We start from the raw sequence: 27,128 nt of genomic DNA on the forward strand, positions 1-27,128 counted from the left end.
CACCCCCCAAATTTATAAGAGTTAGCGTACCATTTAAACTTATCAACCTCAGGTTAAATTCAAATCTGTATATTTGTCACTTAGTCCAGGTCATTTAAAAAAAAATAGTGTCTTGTCAGGAGTCACATTATAAAATTCTGAGCTCAGAGTCTGATTCAGAGGTAACTAGAAATTATTTACTGAATGCTGAAAAAATATTTTTTATATTTGTGAAAAATGACAAATGATGATTGCAGATACAGTAAAACTGAGTCAGGTGTAGTGACACAAGCTTGTAATCCCAGTTACTCTGGAGACTGAGGCAAGAGGATTCTGAGTTCAAGGTCAGTCTGGGCAATTTAATAAGACCAGGTCTCAGAATACAAAAACTTAAAAAAAAAAAAAAAAAAAGACAAACGAGGATTGGGGTGTAGGTCAATGGAATTTGAAGTTTAATTGGAAGAAAATGACAGCAATTTCTTGATTGCCCCTACTACTCACTGGCTCTTAGACACTTGAGCTCATGAGCTGGAGGAAACAGAGAAACTTGGTTTCTAAGGCTTTTCTTTTTTCACATTCTTGTATTTTTTAATGTCATTCCTGAATATTTGCAATTAACTTCTTAAAAACATTTAAAATCTCATTAAGACATGGCTTGCATGTGAATAGGACCTATGATGGTAATCTTCTAGCATTGTCAATAGTAGCTAGTGTCCTCACTCTATAGATTCTTAAACCAATGTGATGGCCCAAACTATCATATTAACCTCTTATCCTCATTCACTTTTCCCACAACTCTACTCTTCATCTGTGAAATAAACAGCCAAGTAATTGATTGCTCACCTTCTGCCTGCACTTTTATCAAGATTTATGAAATGAGGTTAAAGAAATCAAGATGAGATTGATGTATGAATCATTGTAACAGAGAAAATGAGAGTCCCCTGGCCATTCATTTTCTGGCAATCAAATCTAATACAGTTAAAGAAAGAAGTTGTGTATAATCCAGGAAGTTACTGGTTGCAATAATATTAATAACACTTAACAGTAAAATAGTCTGTTCCCAGGGTCAGTCATTTCTTCTTATGTTACTCATAGAGACAGTGATAAATAAAGACTATAAGCAGATTTCCCTTTGAAAGGCTATTTTCTCACTAACATTGGAAATATTCGATCATCATACTGGGCCATTTAGAAGAAAGTTTCCTAGAATGGAAACATATTGACTCTCCAAAAGTAGGAAACTTAAGTACACATAAATCTCATTGTAACAAGTATCTGGATTGCTGAAAAACATATTTGTCAAAGAGAATTCAATGCTCCCACATAAGCTCCCCTTAATGTTCTTTGTTGGAATACCTTTCCAATGCAATTTAATATGTTTACATATACTTATAATAGTAGCATACTTCTGAAATTAAAGTCGGAAATTCTACATATTGAGTTTTGCCTGTGCCTTTATTTCAAATAACACCTATAAATTCACTATTAAAAACTCCAATATTTTATGGTGATAAAATAGAATTAAAAACTTATGAGCTCCATGCAAAACCAGGTTACATATCTCCAAATACAGAAGCAATTCTACAATGTTCAGTGATATCACATTTTGTATGTGTTAACACATGTAAAATTTTATATTAAGGTAATGCTGACTAATCATTTGTATGAATCTTCCTAACAGGAGATAACACCTGGCAGGAGATAACACCTCTGCAAAACTACTATGTTGAATATTTCATCAGACTTTGGATATGGCACACATGACACATGGACACATGCTTTTGTATCTGGAAGCCACAATAATAAAGGTAAATGGCAGAAAATAGAGAAACTTGAGAGTTCATGCTACTGTCAGACTTAATTTGTTTTAGTACCAGTTGCTAGAACAGAATATAAAACTTAACATTGAATTTTCTAGCTATAAATGATAGGGAAGAAAAAGGGGGTGGGGGAGGAAGATTTGCAAATATTGAAGATAAATAATTAGTTTTCTTTATTATTTTCTTTCAGAATGGAGTATATTTAGAGTATTTTGAATGTTATAGTCTCCAACAGACTTTTTCCCCTAACATACTAAATAAGAGCTAGAGGCAACTATTGGCTCTCAATTCAGATAAAGGGATCCTTTCAGAGACTACCTTGATATGATATGATCCAGCAATACTCAGTTTCATACAGTAATAGGAGTTAGCCTATTAAATGATGTTTTAAGATATAATTTCTTTCCAAAAGGCATTGAACAGGAGCCTTTTGGAACAGCTGATTGAGAATGATTCTCCGTTGTTTATTAAGATCAAATCTGTGAGCATCGGATGCCAGATAAGGAGAATAAAGAAAAGAATAAATTGGTTTAATGGGAGGGAAAAGTCAACTTAAGTAAGAGGAAGCAGGGGAAAAGACGGAAGATATTTCGAGTTTAAGAAAAAATATAACCAGATAATAGGCAATATTCAGGGGCAAAATGCAGATGTTGGAGAGTTAGGGAAAGAATGTGAAGCAATTCTATATTTTAGGTAAGTTACTTTACACTAACTACCTTTTATGAAATTAATAGCATGAAACTGGAAGGGCAGAATAATGTGGCAGCCAAGGTTAATGCTGATTAATCATTTTGTATGAGAATTTGCTCCCGACATAGCAGGAAGTGATATCTCGGCAAAATAACTAAATTTGATATTTCATAAGATAGCTCTGTTTGGTAATTAACTCATTCTTTCTTAGAACTGCACATGGATACTTCATTAAGTCTCAGAGTAGTTGCTTTATGTTAGGTCCTTATTGTAGAAGTCATAAATGCTATTTTTGATGCTTTTATTTTATCTTTCCAATTGCCAAGGAGAAATAAAAACAAATGAAAAATGATAATTCGCCACTTGTGGACAATTAAACACAGACTATACATGTAGTTTGCAGTTTAGGATAATAGCCGATGCCATTGTGGACTAGTTTCCTTTTATAAAATGTCCCTCTTTTCTTACAGATTGTATGATACAGTTTATTCTCTCTTTTTGGCTTCACCTTTCAATGAACTCTTCCTGCTAGTTGCTAATATGCCTTGTTTCTCATGGTCTTAATTTTTACCTTCCTCAAATTGTAAAATTTATGTAGCTATAAATATTTGCAATATAAATGTTGGTATGGAGGAAAATATTTATATTACTGTTTCAGTTTCATGTTATTTATTTATTTTTGCTGTTTTGTAAACTGTGGTAGTTCAGTGAATTTGTGTTCAAAGTCTACCTTGTACTACAGATCGTGGATAAAAAAGTGGACATGTCACAAACCTGTCCGCCGATGCTTATTTAGCAGGAAATGTGGAGAAGTACAATATGATTTCTAAGATGCAGGACTAGTCCCTGGTGTGGACAACAGGTATGTAACAGACACATTTAAAATTAGGGTTAGAAGAGGCCCTAGAGATTATCTAGTTCCTTCCTTGCAAAGATGAGAAATCTGAGGAGCACAGGAGTTAAATGATTTGCCCAAAGCCATAAAGCTTGCTTGTCACAGAGCCAACTGTTGACAGCAGAATGAAGACTTTTTTTTTTTTTTTTTTTTTTTCCCACAGAGCTGGTATACTGTCTATGAAAATATACAAACCTTTTAATTTAGAAATTCACAAATTAAATTATTCCTTTAGTGTCCAAGTCAATTCTTGGCCTTTTGCTTTCATTTCTTGCTCACTCATATCTATTTTTCCCTCCTCCTTTTAAATATTTTTCTTTCCTTTCTTTTTTTCTTTTTAAAGTGTGCAGAGTGCAGAAAACTATTAGGGGAAAATATTCAAATCACTATAAAATACCAGTTATCTTGAAAAATCAACTGATCCTTAAACATTACATCTTGATGATTTAAGTTTAAATTAATCAGAAAAGTAGAGGTGAAGGGCCAGATTGGCATTCCCCTCTGCAACTGCCTCATTTCATCAGTGTGCAGAGTTCCAACTAATTGCAATGAGAACTTTTGTACAGCAGCTATGAATAAGGTGCAAGATGCATATTAATTTTGTAGAGCATTTCCCCCAGTTACATTTTTTTTTTTTAAATTGAAGTGGGATGAGCTTGGTTAAATAGTTCTAGACATCCAAAGAACATCAAATGTAGCTGGGATCCCTAATTAATATGTGTTTTACAGAGAGGAACGCTTGTAAGTTTGAAAGCATTGGGGAGTTTGATGTTATTTTTGAAATAAATTTTTAATTAAATTTTCCTTAATTGAGCATACTGAAATTCCAGTAAAGGATGCCTATAAAGTACTCCTTGGGGTGTAGAGGAGATCCACAGAGGTGTGGAGAAATATGTGAATTGGGCTGAGTATCTCATTAATTCTTACGACACCCTGGGAAGAAGGTAGGAAGCGTAATGTGCAGGCCTGAGCCACAATTCACTGAAGTAAAATGACCTTGGAGGGCCGTGAAAACCTTTGATGTCTGGGGACTAAAAGAAGCCTAACACAGTTTCTTCCCAACAAACCACTTCCTCTCTCTCAGTTCTAGCTTGTGAATTAGGCAGAAATTTAAATATGGCAAATCCCTAATTCCTTGTTTACATGATAAAAACAGATTTTCCAGTAAAGACACTTAAAAGATATATTTTTTGTTCTTATCAGAGTAAATTCAATTCAGTATTTATTACAATGAACATGACACTGAGCATGCTGTGTGGGAGTCATAAAAATGAGCAAGTCTCCATCTTTTCTGTGTGTGTCTCCATCAGCATGTCACACCTTATACTGTAATTCCAAAACTATGCAAAATCTTGGAAAATCTCCAGTCTTTCTCACTTAAAGCAATTTCAGTTAAGACAATGATATCACAAGCCTGTGAACTTTCACTTAAGACCAGGTGTTCACATAACTTTTAGATGTTGAGGCAAATAAGAGAGACACAGAGTAAATCATTTGGCCTCTAAGGCACTTGAACTGATTAATAAGAAAACAAATAAGAAGATTTTCAATGAAGAGTCATAAATTTTAGAAAACTAGAGAAAAGATATTTCTGTGATATGTGCTGATCAAGGAAAGTCAACTTCCTGGACAAGATAGGATCGATATGTAGTGATTAGATTCTTAAACCAGCTTCAACCTCCATTCTACAACTATGAGCCCTAAACCTAATCTCCTTAACATCTATTCTTGGGCTGTCACCCAAGTACCAACCACAGAATCTGATGTATTAATACAGATGTCAAATCAAAATGACATCCCTGAGGTCAGCTTTAGTGGCATCTGCCATAGAGTGTAGGAAGGTTTCATTTTGCCTACTAAACCGGTAGTAACGTGAATCAGATATAGGGTATTTGTCAGTATAAAACAAAATTAGAGAAATTGTGACTCCCTGTTTTTTCTAATCAGTGACTATCACAAAAAGGAATTATTAGCAAAATTTGATCCAAATGCCACATAACAGAATCGTTTCCCTTTTTCCTGAACTTTAAACTTCTATAGGATTCACTATTTTGTATGAGAACACTACTTACTTACTGATACATAGATTGTAACAGAATAATAAATATTTGTGGAATGGATAAACAAATGAATGTGTTTTGTTGCCTCTTTCTATAGTGATGATAAACTATTTTTTATACCATTCAAACCTTTGTGAACTATTTAGTACAACCTGCTTTAGGCCAATACATGAAAAACAAACATTTCTATTTGTAAAATAAAGAACTTTAGAGAAAGATGTGTCAGAATCTATCTTGTAAAGTTTTAAAGCTTTTACCTGGTATGTTCAAAAGTGAAAATTTGATTTGTTAAGTATAATACACAAGGGCTTCTGTCTCTATATCAATGCATACAGTAAGATCTTTGTGCTGAACTGAAGGAAATATTACAATTATCTTATTTGCATTATAATTCTGTAAAAATTATAGTCAAAGAGCATTTTCTTTTTTAAATGAATAACATTAATTTGGATATTTTAATTCAAAACACAATTAAAAATGGTTTGTGTTGAAATCTGGTCCCGAATCTCCTCAAAGTGCAAGGCTATTTTCTTCATTAATTTACATTTGATTTACAGTTTCTTAGCCCTCACTTTCTTCTATTTTATCTATAGGTTATGATATTCCTATTCAAGGAAACCTCTAAAACTTATTCCTAAATTCATAGATAACCTTTTAATATCATATCATGCTGAGATTTAGAAAGCTATTATTCTTTTCTGTATTATGTTTTATTAAAATGGCATCCTGCCCAAGTGTCTAGATATCACATGTCAGAAGCATTATATGAATAGATTTAGATAGATATATGTTTTCTGAACTTGAAATGTATAAATGTCAACCTGAAATAATCATCATTACAAAAATAATGACAATGCTACTTTTTATTTGTATAGCACTATGCCAACCAAACAATTTTTGAGGCAATTGCCAAAACAAATAATGATGGAGAATAGATAAGACCAATGGAGATGTCCACAAGAAAATAAATAGCATTTAAGAGAATATGCCATACAATAAAAATTTAAGGGATTCAGAATATATTAAATGGTTGCCTGGACTGATATTTTCTTTCTTTCTTACCACATGGAATTTTTATGGAAATAATAATATGCAATTTTGACATGTTGAAAATTTATAAGAGATATCAAAGAGCTGTGCCATTCATTGCCTTTTTTATTAAAGCAGATAAGAATGGACTATAGGTTATGACATTTCCTTTCAATGAAAATAATAAAAATCTCTCTTAAATGCACAGCTAACCTTCAATATCATATCATAGTGGTTCTTTGGAGAGAATTACTGTCCCTTCTTTTTTCCATACTTCTCTCATAGAAAGTACTTGTCAAGGTATCTCTAAGAAACGCCTGCTGTAGTATTATACAAGTAGATATGTCAAGGGATGTATCCTCAACTTTGGAAATAATAAATTCCAAATTAAAATTAAAATAGCTATAACAATAATCAAAATCAAAATAATTTAATTTATAATAGCTCTCTTTTTCAAGATGTTCAAGACAGACATAGAATCTTTCACCGATAGCTTCTGTTTGGAATCAAGTGGCCCAATGCATAAAGCTTGATGAAGGAAGCATAATTAAAGGAATGTTGTAAACTCAAGGGAGATATTTTGAATCTCAAATAAGATATTATTGTATAATTATTGGAGATGAGAATGAGCAAAGCAAGAAAGAATAAATATCATAACATGAGTGATGAAGGAACAAGTATGAAGATATGAAAGAGCCCAAAGCTCCTGAGAATGTAAGAACAAAACTTTGAAAAACTATTATTAAGAAAAAATCTGAATGATACCTTTGGACCTAGAAATAGGAAAAACCTGGGTAAACAACTTTTTAGTCCCATTATCTCATAGTAACAAGCATGACACCAATGGAAGAATAAAGTATTTGAATGATCTCAGAATCACCTTTAGTAATTTCAAGTATAGACGTAAAACAAGTGAAGTTACAACTAAAGAACCCCCTTTAGTAATTTCAAGTATAGATGTAAAACAAGTGAAGTTACAACTTCCATCACTCAGAATTAATTTAGTGGAAAGTAAGTTTAAATTGTCAATAGTTACTTGTACAAACTAGTACCTTTTTCTTACAGATACTAAAAGAATATTAAAAAACAAGATAGATAAAGTATTCACATTAGAAAGGGCACATTCTTAGCTAAAGTTTTGAGAGAGAGAACATGGAAATAACTTTGAAAGTACATGTTTGGGGATAAATGATAGTGACATGTAAAGCAATAAGAAGTGATACAGAATAGTTTGATTAAGAAGTAATCTCTTCATTTATCGGTATAATAGTCATTTCTTTATTTTTTAGACTTTATAATTAGCTAGCTATTAAAATAACAGTATCCTCTTTTTCTTTTTTCTTTTTTGTCTCAGGAATTGAACCCAGAGGGACTGAACCACATCACCAGCCCTTTATTGTATTTTATTTTGAGACAGGGTCTCACTGAGTTGCTTGGGGCCTTGTTATGTTGATGAAGCTGACTTTGAACTTGAGATCCTCCTGCCTCAGCCTTCCAAGTTGCTGGGAATACAGGCATGTATTCCTGGCCTAGCAATGGTATTCCATTTTTTATCACTGCTAAAAATTCTAGATTCCATTATACCAAAATACTGAATTAGTTTAACGAGTTGTTGCTTTCTCTTTGCTGCAACCCTACTTGAAAACCAAATTGCTGTTACAACTTGTTCATGAGTATAGCAAATACTTCACTGCCAAACTATGTTGTTGACCTTAACTAACACATGGTGCATTTCTTCTCTGGACAAAATTAAAAAAAAAGTGTATCTACAACATACCTAGAGATTTTATATTCTCACAATTTAAACATATTTCCTCCTTCCTTCTTTCTCTTACATATTATTGGTATAAATGATAAAACAGAGTATTTATGTATCTCAGGTAATTTCTTCTGAATATCCATTAGATAATGAGATCATGGGAAAATGTCTGGTCTGCAAAGTTGATCTCCAAAGTATTTTTCAAGTTACTGTGTTCAATTTGTTAACATTGGGTTCTTATTATTGTTGCTCTTCTTCTTTTGAATAAATATCTTACATTGGGACTATATCCCTTAGTATATTATTGTCATAAAGTATGTGTGATAATATTAATGCAACACTACTTCTTTCATAAGTTATCAGTAACCAGAATATTTCTATGGATATTCCTATTATGAATATTTCATGAAATCACACAACTTGTGGAATTTTTTGGCTGGCTTCTTTCCCTTAGCATTGCATTTTCAAGGTTCATGTATGCAGTCATATGTATCACTAGATCTTTTTTCTTTCTGACGGTTATTCTTATATATTATTCCCAAATATTGAATTATCACAATATTGCATTTTCTTATCAGCTGATGGACATTTAAATAGTTTTACATTTTGGATATTATAAATATTACTGCTATGAAAATATATATACAAATTTTTGAGTAAATACTTTTTTTTTTCCTTTTTCAATTGGTGCATTGTAGTGGTACATATGATGGGGTTTGTTGTTACATATTGGTACAGGCACACAGTATGACAACATAATTTGATCAATATCATTCCCCAGCACTTCCTCTTTCTCTCCCTCCTCCCACTCTCTGGTCCCCTGTGTGAACACGTTTTTAAAGCTTTTGGTAATAGACCTAGAAGTGGAATTGCTGGCTTGTATGGCAACACCATTCAAGGAACTCCAAAAGTGTTTCACAAAGGGGTGGTACCATTTTATGTTCACACCAACAGTGTATGAGTTTCAATTTTTTCAGTCACATCAACAAACTTTTGTGTGTGTGTGATTTTTGTCATTCCAGTGGTGGTGAAAGAGTATAACATTTTAGTTTCATTTGCCTACCAATGAATACTGAGTATCTTTCCATGTATTTGTTGATCATCTGTTTGTCTTCGGAGAAGTGGCTACTCAAATTTGTTGCACACTCTTTAATTGGATTATATGTCTTTGTTTCGTTTAAGAGTTCTTTATGTATTCTGATTTTAAGTCCTTTATCATATATATATGACTTATAAAATTCTTCTTCTACATATTTATTCTCTTATTTGATGGTGTTCTTCAATGAGTAAAAGTTTTAAATTTTGATTAAGTCCAAGTAACCTATTTTTTGTTGTTGTTGTTTATTTATGCTTTCCATGTTATAGAAGACTTTTGTTTAACTTCATTTCACAAAAGTTTACAATTACATTTTCTTCTAACAATTTAATGGTTTTATTGCTCATGACTCTGTTTATAATATCTGTTGAGTTTCTTTGTTTCTGATATGGTTTAATTTCATCATTTTATATGTAGATCGATTTGTTCCAAAACCATTTGTAGAAGAATATTTTTCTCCAGTTGAATTGTACTGACACCTTTTCAAAAAATCAACTGATCATAAATATGAAGTTTTTTTCTGAATCCCTAATTCTATTTGATTGATCTACATGTCTATTCCTATGCCAGTATAACAGTCTTGATAATCAAATTTATAGAAGGTTTCAAAATTGAAAAGTACACATCTTCCAACATTGTTTTCACTTTTAAGATTGATTCAGCTATTGTGAATATCACCATTTCCAAATCAGTTTAGAATCACCTTGTCAGTTTCTGTTAAAAAAATGTAGCTGAAATTTTGATAAGTACTGTAATCTGCACATCAGTCTGGAGATTACTGCCATTTTAACAAACTGACAGCCTTAGATTCATAAAGTTGGAACTTATTTCCTCTTATTCACATGTTGTCTAATTCCTTTCAACATTATTTTGTGGTTTTCAGCATGCAAGTCTTATGTGTATTTTATTACATTTACCTTAAGTATTATGCTTCTTTTGTTGTTACTGTAAAAAGGATTATTTCTTAATTTCATTTTTAGAATACTCATTATAATTTATACAAATGCAGTCAATTGTTTATGATATTGCATTTATTACATTATAGGAGTAATTCCTTAGTTATAATATTTTAAGTAGATTGTTTATATTTCTATATACAAGATCATATTATCTATAAATAGAGATAGTTTTATTTATTTTTTTCTTCTCTGGATGACTCTTTTTTTTTTTTTTTTTGTTAACTAATTGTTGTGACCAGAATATCAGTTCACTTTGAAGAGAAGTGGCTATAGTAGACATCCTTTCTCTTGATCTTAGGAGGAAAACATTAATTCTTTCTCCATTAATGTCGGGGTCCTCTTTGCCACTTCCCGCGTGGAAGAGTAAAGGGTTAACTGCCCAAGGAGGATGTTTTTCTATCAATTACCAAAAAAATTTAACTACTCAATAAACACACAAGAGTCAATATTCTTTATGAGAGAGGGGGTGTGAACATCTGGCCATACTGGCTCTGGCCTCTTTTCAACATTCCACCTGGAGTAGCCCAACTCTCTTTTATTTATAGACACACAGGTAAAGGGGGTAAGGACCAGGAGAAGCTTCTACTGTGATGACAGGATAGGGTGGAGTTAGGGGAGCCATCTTCTTGAAGCCAGAATTGGGGATAGGCAGTTGGTGTAGAAATACGGGATCGGGATCAGGTTAAATGGAGGAAATGGAGGCCATGAAAGCCATCTGCCTCTGGCATTTGGGAGAATGGAATGTCAAGGATCTCAGAGCCCACTGATTACCAAATTTACCTGTGCTTGCCAGGGACTACAGGCAGGGAGCTGCTAATTAATGCCCCTTGAGCCCTTACCTGGCTGAATCACTTTGGCCTTCCCCCTGCCCATCTGCTTCCCACTTTTTACATCTTACCTGCAAACCCAGGCCTAGTCAAGTAGGCAGGAAGGAGAGATAAGTGGGGAGAGAATTGGAGAACAAAAGAGACCTTAACCTATAAAAGATGTAGGGAGTGCTCACTTCTTGGAATTCTGTAACATCAGTCATGGCCCCCTTCTCCCTCCTGGAAGAAGTCTGTATTATTACTACTTTTAAATAAAACCTGCTTAATATGCTTGCTTTGGTGTGCTTCTCTAGTGTACAAACTTCAATATTAGAGAAAGCAGAACTGGTCACCAGTCAACAGCAGTATCACTCTTAGGGGGGAAATTGCAGGAGACAGGGACCAACTCCCACGCAGCCCCACATACTTCCCTGCAATTCCTAGAAGCCAGGCCTCTAAGCCCCATGGCTCAAACTAGTCTGCTTCTGCTAAATAAGGATGGCTCCCCACACATTAGAATATTAGCCCTGGGTCTTTCGTAGATATCCTTTACTGAATGTGAGGCTATTTCTTTCTTTTTCCAGGTTGTTGACTTTTTTAATAATGAAAATGTGTGAGTTTTTTTAAATGCTTTTCCTGCTTACACTGAAATGTTTGTGAGGTTTTTGTGTCTTAATTCTATTAATATAGTGTACTGCCTGAACTGATTTTCATCTGGTGACCCACACAATCATGTGTGCCTTTGTAGGGTATTCTGACTGGATTTTGTGTCCTTGTGGTGCTGGGGAATTATACACAGGGCCTCAGGCGTGGTAGGCTAGTCAAGTACTCTACCCCTGAGCTACATTCTCAGCCTCACATGATTACATTTTATAATCCTTTTCATTTATTACTGCATGTGGATTGTTAGTATTTTGTTGAGTACTTTTCTATCTAGATTCATGAGATAGTGGTCTGCAGCTTTCCTTTCCTGTGATGCCTTTGCTGGTTTTGGTTAGATTTCCCTAATGCCTTACCTGTATTTAATGTCTTCCCTGAATATAAAGGTCATAGACTCTGTTGTCATATTGAGATTCAGTTCTTTCTCTTAAAGAGACAAGTTTCAGTTTGTTCTGTGACTTTTCTAGGGTTAGAAAATGGTGATTTTTAAAATTGTCTTTCCGTATTTTGTTGTTTTAGAGGGAAAGAAAATATATCAACGTCCTTTATTTGCCATTTATTTGTCAACCTCGCACATATTTTTTTCTGTATGTTTTATCTACTGTTGTTAAGTCTCTAGTTATCATTGTTAAGTCTCTAATTATCATTGGATCTGATTATAATTGTTCTAACACATTCTACATTTTCTATTTTCTAATTTGATACTTCCAGCTTTCTTTGGACCTGCAATTCAGATCATATCTCATTGAAAAATATATAAAATGAAAGTTAAAAATACTATGAACCAGAATAACAATAGGAATCAAAAAAATTTCACTAATCATTGTATTTCTCCTGCATTTCCTTTTGATAAAATACATTTCTTTGAATATTAGATTCATATTTCCTCAGACCCTGGAGAATATCTCTTTTCCAAAGAGTTAATCTCTTCTCTATCAGCATTTTGTTCAAATTTCTACTATAATATTTACACAATATACTACATTTACTTATGTTTATTCCCTCCTCTGTATACCCATATCTCTGTTCTATAATAGAATATGCAATATTTTTAGGAATCGCTAGTTGTTTTCAGGATTATCATTTTTAACTTGGTTTGGGAAATTCTCAGCCATCATTTCTTTGAATATTTTCCACTTTTTCTCTTCACTTCCCTCCCCTCCAACTTGGAATTCTGATAATGCAAGTGATTTTTTAAATTATATTCCAACACATCCCTGAATTCTTCATTTTTAAGTGTATTTTACCTTCCTGTCATTTAGACCAGAAAATTCCTTTTTGACTCTTCAAGTTTACTGCTTATTTCCTATATCCTTTTATTCTTACAATCCTGTTGTGAAGCCCATCCATTGAGGATCTGTTTAAAGAACTAATTTTAGTCATTGCAGTTTTTAACTCTAAAAATATCCACTTGATTCCACTTTATAACTTCCATTTATTAGCTGTGTCTTTCTATATTTTTTGTTATTAAGCACGTTTGTAATAATCATTAAAGCATTTTTTATTTTATGAATGCATTAAAATTTCAGTCATGTATTTATAATATCTGCATTATCTCAGCATCCATTTCCGTTTCTCTTCTTTCTTCCCCTCAATTTAAGATCCTCCAGATTCATGGCATAATGGAGATACTCAATTAAAACCTGGTGTTAGTGTATTCAGGCTCCCATAACAAAAACATCTTAGACTGGGTAACTAATAAACCACAGATATTTATTTTTCATAATTTTGGAAGTTGGGAAGTACATGATCAATGCAGCAGCAGATTTGGTGTTTGATTGAGGGTTCTGTCTTCATAGGTGACACCTTTTAGCTGAGTCCTTGTTGGCAGAGGGGCTCACTAGCCATATGGGCTCTTTTTTATAAGGACACTAAATTCATTCATGAGGGCAAAGCCTTCATTACCTAGTCACCTCTCAAAGGCTCTACCTTCTAACACCATCACATTGTGGATTAGATTTTAACATATGAATTTTGAGGGGATATAAACATTTAGACCAGAGTACCATGACAATTTTGGTATTATATTTTAATACTGCAGATCTCATTGAAGTCTTTTGTTTTAGTTTACTTTTTCTGGCACTGCTCTGGTAGGTTGAGTGGGAGGGTTAATACCTGTTACCACCAGGTGGCATGGAAGTCCAGGTTCTCTACTTAGTCCTGGCGACCAGGGATATATACTCCTTGTTTGGGGGATGGAGTGAAAAATTCAAGTTCCCTACTAAGCGCCTGTAGATACTATCCTGTGAGAGGAAAAGGAACAACTTGTTACTGCTCTTCATTGGACTCCACTGATTCTTGGAGTGAAAACTTTGCATACCAAGTTGGGATAAACATTCTAGCTCCCATTCATTCTGAAAGCACTTTGATGGGTGGGTTGAGTCACCTTTTAGAGCCTGGCAAGAGTCAAATCTAGGCTCACTACTTGGTTTTGCTGGAGTGGTGCTGAAATATTTTTGTGGGGTGTCATGTTAGAGTACAGTGATTATTTAAAAGGTTTTCAGTCTTTCTAGATTGCTTCTTTGCTGATCTTTTGTTCACCAAGTGTAGGCTTGTCAGGAGACTTTTTTCTATACTTGTTGACATTTCTGCCAGCTTATCCAGTCAGGGATATATGAGGATATATGAAGAAAAAGAAAACCCAAGGAGCTCACAACCATTGTTCCTTGGATCCTAAGATCCTAAGGTAGTTTCCAGGATAATCTTGTGTAGGTTATACATAGGAGTGTCTGGAATTTCTACTCATTCTTAGTGGAAGGCATGGAGAAGAGAATGTCTACTTCATCTTTCTGGAAGAGGAAACGAAGATCTAGTCATCCATATTTTCCTGACATTTTACACAATATCTTCCAGGTAATAACTATTTGATAAATCATTGTTAAATCAATGACAACTACATATCTACATTTCTATGAACCCTTTACTCAGTTTTACTCACTTCTGTTTCAGGGTGATGTTGTGGATATTTGAGGTTTCCAGAAAACAGTGTTCTGAGTCAGAAGAGGTACCACTGAATTTTAAAGCCTTTTGTAGTTTCTGTCATAATATTTTATTCAAATAAGAAATTTGATTTGGAATAAGAAGAAAAAAAACATCTTTTGGTATTGTTGCTACCATCATTTGCATTTGAAAATCCCCTGAAACATTTTACTCTTTAAACATGTTATTCTTTGTTGTGCTGATTTACAGCTTCTAAATAATTTAGAGAATGTAATTTGTAATTAAGAACATTCTCACTCACATATGCAAATTCTAATGACTACTTGTTATGATCTTGCTATTTTTAATAACATTTGTACTGCTGGGCTGAAATTTCTTAAAGATCAGACTAATTTTAATAGCTCAGTGTTCTTTTTATAATTGCTGGAATCGTTCATTTTATTTTCCATTCCATGACTATTGGTTATTTTCTTTAGTACTATGGGACTTACAGAATATGACATAAATACCATGGCACTTGTGATGCAATGAGCAATTGTCATTTAGCAGCTCTGTTGTCCCAAGAACCAGAAATAGATTTTATTTAAAAGAATACTTCAGTGGAAATGCTTTGACAGGCAGGGCCTTGATTGTGGCATTATTCCATCCCTCAGCTCCTTAACTAGTTTTAGACTAATTTGAACTTTTCAGGTGCTATTCTTAGGACCTTCATTGAATAAATCAATTAAACCAAGTTCAGTTCAGGTAACCTTGCTTTCAACAAAAAACATTTGCCAGAAAATTATGTAGTGACAGTAGTTGTACTGGAATTCAGGCAAAAATGATGTATGAATTAGGGTGATTTCAAGACCATGTAAGCATTATAGGAGGGCGTCTCTAAATCATCATTAATGATAAAATAAAGTATAAAATGACAAGTGTCACCATAGCCACTTTTTCTGCTATAAATACAGGGGTGTACCCTAATATAAACTATGAACTTTGGATGATAAATTATGGAGTCATCATCTGCAACAAATGTACCACTTCAGTGGGAGATGTGAATAATGGGGAGGCTATGTATGTGTGACTGGATATAGGGAAATCTCTAAACCTTCCTTTCATTTTTGCAATGAACCTATAACTGCTCTAAAAATTTAAATGTTTAAGAGAAAAATAGAAGTACAAAAATCACCATAACTTTTCCAAAAATCTTAGAACAGTGGCATATAATAATTTGTTATTTTTTTGAACATGTAATAGATATCAGAGGGTTTGCTTATACATATATAGGATAGGATACACACATGCACATATTTCCTAGTAATCCTATAGAATTTATCCTAATTTATGGAATAAGTACTGAGTGTCAGCAAAGTGAATACAACTTTTTCAAAGTAGCAATGACAATGTTTCATAAGGTCCTGTAACTTTAAACCTTGGTTTCTAAGTTCCAAAACGTGTTCTGTTCATTTTTCATACTTGATTTTTACAGTTTTAAATTCAGAATATTTTACCGTTGGTACTCATTTTGCTTTTTTCAGATTGTTGGTCATTATCTACAGTAAGTGATTTTTAAAGTTCTAGTTTCTTTCCTTTATGATTTGGACGTGAAATGTCCCTCAGAGGCTCATATTTTGGTCTTGGTTCCCAATATAATAAAGTTAAGAGGTGGGGATTTGGAGAAGTGATTGAATCTTGAGGGCTCTGACTTCATCAGTGAATTAACAAACTAATTGCTTTATTGAGAGGGAGCAGAAACTATAGGAGGCAGGACATAATTGAAGGAGTGAGTTCTTGGGGACTATGTGTTGTCCCTGCCCATCTCCCTCTTTCCCAGTTACCATGAGGTGAAGAACGGCTTTAATCCCCCACACCCTTACACTATGATGTTCTGCCTCATGTTAGGTGTAAAGCAAGGAAGCCCTGAACTCAGTACTCTTAAATCATGGTCCAAATTAATCTTTGCTTCTCTAAGTTGTTTTGCTCAGGTATTTGTCACAAAAACAAAAAACCTACTATCACACTCTCTTATTAGCCAAAGAGTTAACTGAATTTCATTAAATTTAAGATTCCATCAACTATAATATTTAAAGTTTAATTTTTTCCCCAAATGCCCTGCCATTTAAATTATGTATACTATCATATATGGGAAATGTACAGTTATCATAAGTATTAACATGTAAAAATGTGCATCCTAGAATCAATAAAATGCAGTTGTTTCCTGTTATCTCAAGGAAGGAGATATTCAACAATTTCTACAAATGGTATTTTGACATTACCGTAAAGATTTTGATAAAAATATTTTCCAGAATCAGAGTTAACTTAAGACTGTAGGACTTGAAGAGTTATTCAAAGTATTTTATCCCCAATCACACCTACCTGAACAATGAGCACTCCTATACACACCACCAAGCCCCTACCCCTGAATGATCACTATGTTATGTCCTAGCCATACTTCTGGCCCCTTTTCATTGATGTCCATGCCTTTGAGAGTGTTAACATACAATCATACAATCCACACAGTCCGGAGTTCAGAGTTTTACAAGTAGAAGTACTGCAGTTGAAATCGCACTGTTGTATTCTGTTGGCCAAATCACAACTGTCCATTGTAAATATATAATATTTGTCTAATCATGTTGTATATAGAACTAAATAAAGTCTTTTTAAAAAACTTTATGACCACAGTAATCCTTATATACTTAGTTATTGTACAGTTAATGTGAAGTAATGATGATTTGATAGATAACAAGAAATGAGGGAAGTTTAAGGAAAAAGGATATAAAGCAAGCTCTGTCTGACTCTAGTGCTGATTCTTAAACTTTCTAACTTATTTTTTCCTAGGACATTTTTCTGTCATGGACTCTAATTTCTGTGACATAGGGAATAATGAGTATTCTAGAAATTGCAATGTAAGTTGAGATGTATCACTTTTGAGTCAGGGACAGGTTATCTTATTTCGACCTAAAAAGCCATTTTCAGATGCAAAGTTGTTTTCAACAGTGACAAGAAGAACCATAGACCGTCCTGTATTATGCACTCTAAAACATCACATCATATGATAGAGACAATGATGGAAGAAATATTTGTGGGTGTCTCATAACTGATAATTCTCCTTTTTTTAAGTTCATTGCTGCCCCCAAGATTGATGACCCCCTTCTTAGTCCTCTCCTTTTTTAATTTCAGCAAATGATCAGATAGTCTGGCTGTCTTTGAATTATCTTCCAAGTTCTTCCTATTACATCATCCCTAAATCCAGCTTTGTTCAGAGATTTACCTTTTGTTTCCCAAAAGTCCACTATGAAGGTCCAATAATTTGGCACTGCCTATTTTTCTCTTTATAACAAATTTAATTCTCCTAAACCCAGTGGGAATACTTCTGTTTAATTAAGAAAATGCTCTTAAGCAGGAAATATGACAAGTAAAGACACGGAATACTTGTTTCTTAATGATCTTGTTATCTTTCTACTGGGGAATTTTTTAATGTCTAAAATTGTCTTTAATCCCATCTATGTATTCTATGCCCTACCTCCTACACAATGGAAGACATAAATAAGATCTGTTACCTGAATCTAATTTGGAATAGGTAATTGTATTTACCCTATATCATAATGGGTCCAATCTCTTTGAAGATGTTCAAATTCTTGGATCTCTTTGGACATGTTTCTGCTTTAAAATATAAAGAAAGAAAATAAAAGGAGAGATATTTCTAGACTTGTGGTATTTATTCTATCCACCACTACATGTGATTATTATAATAATATCTTTTATTTGACAATAAATTGATTTCCCATTTTATTCCTCAAAAGCAAGGGACAATGACTTCTATCACACTGGAAGGCAGATCACACCAAATCCTTAGCAGAACTCACATGCACTTCAATTGCTTTCAGAAAAATGCCTGATCATAATGGTTGAACCACCATTATCTGCTTTCATTTATGAGTTTGTGTTCATAGAATTGCTAAAGTTAAACCCAATAGTTAATTTTGAATAATAATCAATTTTCAAAGTACAGGGTAAAGAGAAAAACTCTATTTCAAAAAGAATTATTTTTCTTTCTCCTCCCAAATGTTATATTCTTATGGTTACAGTAGAGTTTAATGACCTAAGAGTTTTAGGAAAGATTTAGTTGTAGTTATAACACATGTAATTAAAACATGATAAAATACATTATTAGTTACTGTCATTCTAACCAAATCTCAAAATCTTACTGCATCTTTTCTTAAGTATGGAGAGAGGCTCTCAAATCACATAGAGTGTGGAAATTATAGTTAGGCCTGATAAAATATATCGGTATAGTCTCCTATGTTCCTGATATCTTGATAAATGAATCCAGCTGTTCTGTGTGTTATATTGAAGACTGAACCTTATCTAATATTGATGGCTTTTCAAGAAACATTTTAAAAGTACCTTCTTCACATGCCATGTGTAACTACAGTTGTTGGGTTCATGTTGACATAATCATGCCTTCATGAAACTTAATTTTTTCCAGTTCAGTATCTCTTCCTCTCCTCCACTCCCCATCTCCTATTCTCTTTTTTCTACTCTACCCATTATTTATTCATTTATTATTTATTTATTTATTTTATTTGAACTGTGGATTGAAACCAGGGGCACTTAACCACTGAGATACATCTCCAGCCCTTTTGATTTTTTTTTTTTTTTTGAAACAAGATCTTGCTAAGTTGCTGAGACTAGCTTTGAACTTGCAATTCTGACTCAGCCTCTGCAGTTGCTGAGAATATAGGCATCACCATCACACCTGGTTATTTTTAATGGGTGCTTTAGAGATATACATAATGGTGGAATTCATGGTGGTATATTTATATATACACATAGAAAAAAGTTTGTCAGATTCATTCTGAATTTCTTCCCCTTTTCTGTTCCTCCTCTCTCCCCCTCAATCCCCTTCTTCTACTGTACTGATCTTCCCTCTATGGTTATGATATCTAATTCCTGCCCCTTTTTCTCCCTTTCCTTTGCTCTAGCTTTTGAATATGAGAGAAACCATTCAACCTTTAATTTTCTGAGTCTGGCTTATTTCACTTAGAATGATATTCTCTAGTTCCATTTATTTATAGGCAAACTGGCAATATAATTTTTAGATAGAATAGCTTAAGTAAGATCTATGAAAGAAAACAAACCTATACGCAAATTTTTATGCTACCATAGAATGAAGAATTTTTCAACTGAAATAATTTTGTAAATGAAGATCTAAGTTATTTAAATTTTATCTTGAAATTGATTGGCTTTGTACCCAGTGAAGACAAATTCTGACAGAAACTAATGTGAAAAATGATTCCAGGTTTCAATTATAACTTCTCTAATTCATTTTATCTATTTTGAGGACTTTTGTCACTTAATTTCTTTTTCGTCCCAAATAACAACTTAAAGAACTATTAGTATTTTTCTATGCAATAACTCCATCTGTTATAAATTCAAGGAATTACCTAAATATGTATACAATGGAATTGAAAAAAAAAAAAAAACAAAAAACCTGTTGCTATGGTTGAATGTTTAAGTCCCTTCAAATTCATATGTTCAATTCCCAACCCCTAAATTTATGGCATTTGAATTTTTTTTTTTTTTTTTTTTTTTTTTTTTTTTGTGGTACTGAAGATAAAACTCAGGATTTTACATATGCTAAGCAAGAAATCTACCACTGAGCTATATTCCCAGCCCAGAGATGGTGTGTTTTGAAAGGTGAAATGCTCCATAAGGGTAGTACTCTCATGAATAGAATTATTCTCCTTTCAAAATGGATCCAAAAAAGCTTGTTTTTTTCATCAACCATGAGAGAACTCAGTGAGAACATGTCATTTTTGAACCAGGAATTGGGCCCAGTTCACAGACATTGAATATGCTAATGAGTTGATCTTATACTTCCCATTCTCCAAATTTGTGAGAAATAACTTTTTGTTGACTGTAAGCTACCTGAACTCTGTCATTTTGTTATTACCACCAGAATTGACTTAAGACACATATTCACTAAATTCTTATCCTTAATGGTGTCTCACATTTTAAAACTTCAAATCCTATATCAATTTTCATTTTTCCAGATGGCCTCTTGTAATAGTTCTAAATCATTGCCCATTGAACCTATTTTACTGCCATTTACCATTCCTGAATGTATATACTAGACATTCACTGTTTTCTGCAGTCCTTGGATATTGATGCATTAAAAGGTTGAGAATTCTTTCTTTGTAACTATTGAAACCCTTGAAAAACAAAAGCAACATATGACAGGCTTACTGGATGTCTCGTGGAGAAGAAGAATGAAATGCATATAGGCTTCTTGCAAAGATTGTGACAACAACTTCATATTCTTTAACTCCTAGGCAGTTGTCACTCACTCTACTTCTGTGCTACCCTCTTGCTCACTCTCTATCCTTCTCTTTCTCTCTCCTTGGATCAATGTCCTTGTATTCCTTTCTTCATGGTACATCTTTGTAATCACTCCAGAATAGAATAATTCCTCTTGTGCCTATTGCTCCTGTATCTCCATCTGACCCATGACTGGTGGTTAATCATCTAACTGTTCTTACACCCTCGTTGAGGGCTTCTGGGTCATTCAGTATGGAGATGTGGGTTATTTTCATATCAGCACCCATATATTTCAAACCAAAGGTTGGGAGTATCATGTGACATTTAATATGATGATGATGGAACTGCATATTTGAAATTGATTATCATTGAATGTTTGGTTGGTTTGGTCCTCTATTATCTTACCATCTATAAGGGTTATTTGTTTCCACTAATCACAGAGCTCTATCTCCCTCACATTTTTCTCCTATTTCTCTCCCATTTATTTGATAGATCTCTGCTTAAGTAATCTATTTCACATTCAGTTTTTCAAAAATGCCACAGAGAATTGAACTCACCCTCCCCTTCCATCACTATTTGTTATTATGTCCTGTCTCTGTCCCGAGACTGGAGTGGGGACCATTTCCTTTTTGTTATTTACTACTGTGCTGAGTGCACCATTAGCACTCAATAAATTAAAATAATAATGATACAGCTCATCATCATAATTATCTTTATTCCCTTAGGCAGATCCAGCAGGGAATGAAAAAATTCAGAGACTGTTCTGTTTCCTATAAATGCCCTCTAGAATGTCTGAGGACATGAAAAGAGCCTTTAACTCCACTTACTTTTCATCAGAACAATAGCAGAGCAGTGGTCAATGACAGTACTCTTTGAGGCTTCCAGGAAGATAAGATAATATGGTCTGGTTTCTGTTTCCACTCCTGAAACACATACTGTCTTTATCATTTATGTGTTATGTCAATTAAGTTATTTTGCCCTTCAGGGAAGAAATAGGTTTGATTGGACTTCATATACAAACAACTACCACTAGCAGATTTTCTATAAACAATTATTGCAAATTATGAATATAAGTGATAAAGGCAGGGCTTAATAATTCACACAAATAGAGAAGCTTTTCCATTCATAAGAACTGATAAACTCTGAGATCTTCAAATACACATTTTCTCAATCATCTTTGATAAGTAACCTAAGGACAATTAAAATTTATACTCAATAAATTTTTGAACTTAAAGTAATCAGATGAAGCAAAGCATGGTAGTGCATGCCTGTAATCCCAGCTACTCTACTCAGGAGGCTGAAGCAGGATGATTACAAGTTTAAGACTTGTCTCATAATAAAATAAAAAGGGCAGGAGTTGTAGCTCAGTGCTAAAGGTCTTGCCTAGCACATGTGAAACACTGGGTTGGATCCTCAGCACCACATAAAAATAAATAGAATAAAGGTATTGTGTGTCCATCTATAGCTAAAGTTTTTAAAAAAAAAAACAAAAACAATTACATGCAAAGTGAGGTTTCCATTGGAATGTTGAAGTTGCAGTTGGATTTTGTGTAATTTGTAATATCCTTAAACAGAAATACAACATTATACCCCAAAAAACTTCTGGACAGACTATTGATATTGTTTTGTTTTACTACCATTCCTATTCCTTTGGTTCTACTTTCATGTAAAAACCACTTCTGCTTTTATGTTCATGCCACTAGAATACATTGCCAGTTCCCCTTTGTGAATGGTTTTGTTGCTATCCATGTCTGGTCTGTTTTTACCATAAACACTGTGCACCTGACTTATTGTCTGCTTTACTCTTTCAACCTGTGCTACCAATACAGGTTATTGCAATACTGATGTGGAGAACCTCTTCAATGCATAACTTACAAAGCATCTTGATTCATCCAATTCCTGTAATTTTAACCCAGGTATATTTTAGCCACTGCCTCTCTGTGGCTGCATCCTTTGAATAAGAATCTTTCTCTACCTCAGACATACAAAATGCTGATATCACTTTCTGACTAAACCATTTATCCCTTACATCTCATTCCTTCAGTTCAGGAAAACTTGCCCTTGAACCTCCTAAAAATATCCAGTTTGTTGATTTTTCCCTTCTCACAAAGGCCAAAGGTCTTCTCCTGGCTTTATTTTTCTATATGAGCATCTTAGAAGATGATTATCAGATCTGCTGGATTACTTAGCACACTCGATTTCATTGCTCATTTACCCAGATTTTCTCATTCTAGAATTATCTGCAATCACTTTTCTCTAGGATATCTTGTCTTTAAAATTGCTGAGCTTTGTGAATGGGTGATATTATAAACTGGTGTTTCTAACTTAAGGTTGCACTTCAGAGTTGCATATCAATTATTCTTCTTGCTAGTATTTATCATTCTTTTTCTTTTATTTTTTTTTCTACAAATTTTCTTAGTGTTTAGCTACCCCTTACATTTTTACCCTAAGAAAATTGCCTCATCCTCTTAGGTTAAGAAATGTATAATATACATGATATTATTCTAGTTTGGAAACTTCCCATCTATGCTTTTATCTGTCACTCCCATTCATAATTCCTTCCCTTTAGGCCCAGGGTCAGAACTGTACCACTTTTACTCTTGACCCTATACTTTTTCATGACTCAGACCTTAATTCATGATTTATCTCCCTCCTAATGTTATATATTCCAATCTTCATTTCTAATATTAGAAACTGCTTTTAATTTCTATGTAGAATTATAAGAAAATAAAACTTCTGAATACTACATTTTTCCTTCTAGCTTTTGCTCAATTTCTGTATTTTTTTCCCCCCTTTCAATTCTATGTCTGGTAAGAATAGTGATGAATCAACCAATTTCTCTCAATCTGTCCACACGTAATTATTGAAAATCTTCCTTATACCTGGCTTTGTTCTTTAGGTGGGGAAACAAACAACGTAAGTTAGACTGGGTCCTGCTTTCGTGGCACATCGGGCTGTATTTCTCACCTCCACTGAGTCTTCAACCCAACTTGTTCCTGCCTCAACAACTCCACCAAATTAATCTCACTTGAACTCTTCATTTACAAATCAAATACTCTGCAGTATTTATCATCTTCTCTGTTTCTTCAGCATTTTGTCATAAGCCCCTCTCCTTGAAACTTCCTATCATTCAAGTCTACCTAACCCAAAATTTACCTTGATTTTCTGACTTTTGCTCCTGATTGTTTTCCATAGGATTCTCTTTCTCAATTCGTCACTTAAAAGATGGCATTCCTCAAGTTTCTGGCTCTCCACTTCTCTTCTACGAGTTTTATGGTGTCAACAATAAACTAACGGCAGAGCGTTATAGTGAAATTGTATTAATAGTCACCTATAGGTGTCTCCATATCAGTTAAATTAAAAATGTCTTCAAATAAAGTCATCATATTCTCTTATCTTCTTGATCTTAGAGACACTTCCAACCTGTTTATCAAAACTTACTCATTTTTATTTCTAACACTGACTTACGGTTGCTTCTTCTCTATATTTGGTGAAAAAGATCCCTTGCCAAGAATTTTCTGAGTTGTCTCCTAATTAGTATAACTTTGTCACCAGAGTGTTCTGGTTACATTTGATTATAGCAGTATATTATTTAACAATTGAGTTATATATCACTTACCACCTAAATGTCAAACATCTAGCATGATAGAAAGGCCCTACCTTATCTAACACAAACTATTTTTGTTGCTATAATTTCATCTTCTTTCTCTCATTTTTTATTCTTTAGTCTTCTTTAGTCTATTTTTTGTAGTTTCCAATATTCTGTATATTTTTTCTTTATATGAATATCTGCACATGCTGGATTATGTGGTGTTGAAATGTCTTTTGGTCTACTTTTTCTTTTTGCGAAGTTAACATTTATCTTGAATACTTGGAGAAAATAAACATTTTTGTGGACAAGATTTTCTGACTCTCGGACTACATAAAATGCATTCCATGCTCCCATAACACCAAGTATATACATCTGTCATAGGTTGGGTCAAAATCTATCTGCATGATCAATATTTGCACTTTTTCTCTGTTGGAGTAAAATGTACTGAAATATTAGATTATGTTTTATTGATGTTTTATCCCCAGTATCTAGAATAATACTTATTATTTGCAACCAATTAGAATTTGTTTTAAAGTCAGATTAAAGAAATGAACAATCTTTCACATCTTGTTTAATGTTCTTATAAGGAAATATAGATAAACATAATTAAATAAACTTCTTATATTTTAGAACATAATTATCATTATTTATAAACATTTCTAAGCTCAATGTGAGAAAAAATATGAAGGCTGACATACAGATTGATATTGAACAGTGATATGAAAATACAGCATGCTTTCTCTTTTGGCATTCCTCTGAAGTCAAATGGAAATCAGATTAGACACACCGTGACATTTGAACTTACCTTAAGGGAAGTGATGGCCTTCATCCATTGTGATGGACAAAAACCTTCACTTCATCCTGAATAAAATTTCTATAACTATTTTGCAAAGTAGGCTCATAGTCTGTCTTTATTGCCTGGAGTAATTATTATACCCTGACCAAATTAAGTGACTTTTAAGATCATTACTGCTCTCATATTTAGTGATTCTGTGGAACCAAAGGTAAGTTCTGTCAGTTTCTGATGATGTGAATGTTATAAACATGCAATTACTGATTTGAATGAGAACACTACATCATTTAATTTTTTATATTTTATTTGAGGAAAAAGACATTTAAGTAGGGAAGCATGAATACTTCTCCATAACTAGAACATTTAAGCAAGTTATATAGTCCTATTAACTCACAAATGGAAAAATGAAAAATGTTAATAGCCTAGAAAATTCACCACAAGAATAATATCTTGAATTTAAAATTTCTTTCTGCAGTGAATTTTTGTGGCCAACTTAGAAAACACTCGATCTAGGGGCTTATAATGGAAATGCAGAAAGACCTTTAAGTATAAGAGCAAGAAGAGATACTGCTGTAATACAAAATGAATCTTTTTCCAACAAAAGGCTGAATATATAAATCATTGTTATGAAAAATACATTTCTTCTTAGTTATATTCAATCTGCAAATCATAAACTCATTCTTGCTAGCAAAAAAATAGCATGGATTTTATTTTAATGTTGATTTTTTTTTCATGCTTCTCATTCTACATCTGTTCTGACTCTTCCTTTCAATCATTTCCTTTGTGATTGCTTAGCTTCATGGTTCCTATATTTTGTTAGACTAAAATGTAATGTACTCCAGGTTTATATTGGCAGACCCATGCAGCTAGTCAGCTCTGAAGCTAGCTTTCATCTCAAATGGGCAAGGCGGGGGGAACTATAGAGGGGAGAAAGCAGGCAGCAGAAAATGGAGGCAGAGAAGAAGAAAAACCCATTTATATTTCTGAAGTGGCTAATGTTCCTTGTTGCACAAGTTATTCTAAAACAGAATACCTCTCTTCAGATGAGTACTAGCAGCTGTGCCATCTGCAGAACAAGATACCTGTTTCAAATCACGCAGCTTGGATTATTTTTAATGGTGTGATATCTGTCGCCTGTTTACTTATATTCGATAAAGTATCCTCAGGTCTGCTGGCTTCATTAGCTCCCATTTACTCTGTTTTTGGCTCACCCTGTGTTCTGCTCTCGACAAGTAACTAATGGGCCTTGGGGAGGCATCTGGTCAGAAAATCTTTTCTATCTGATGCTCTTTTGATTGTGCCAAGTTGTTTGGTCATCATATCATCCAACGGGGAGAAAAAGGATAACATTTTAATGTATGCTTTTATTTTTAATATAGTAAAATATAATAAATGTCTCTGTATGTAAAGTGAAAAAAGACTTTATTTTTATTCTTTCCATTAAGAAGCTTCTTGAATTTCCAGGGATTGCCTAAGCAACAGAATATCAAATTCTACCTGTTTATGTGAGCAGTAATTATATATTCTGGGTGGTAGAAAGCACTCAGCAGGGCTCTAAGAAGTCTGTTATTCATTTCATCATTCTATGCAGCGTTGATCTTGCTGACTGCACAGAGCACTAATAGAACAAGTTAATGGAGTTTATTCTGTCACAAATGCTGCCAGTTGAAGAAGATGATTGCCATGTATGGAAATCCAGTCTCTCTAACATCTTCCCAAAGATATATAGAAATATTAAATCTGT

Source organism: Sciurus vulgaris (genome assembly GCF_902686455.1).
Source record: "Sciurus vulgaris genome assembly, chromosome: 4".
NCBI classification, from domain to species: Eukaryota; Metazoa; Chordata; class Mammalia; order Rodentia; family Sciuridae; genus Sciurus; species Sciurus vulgaris.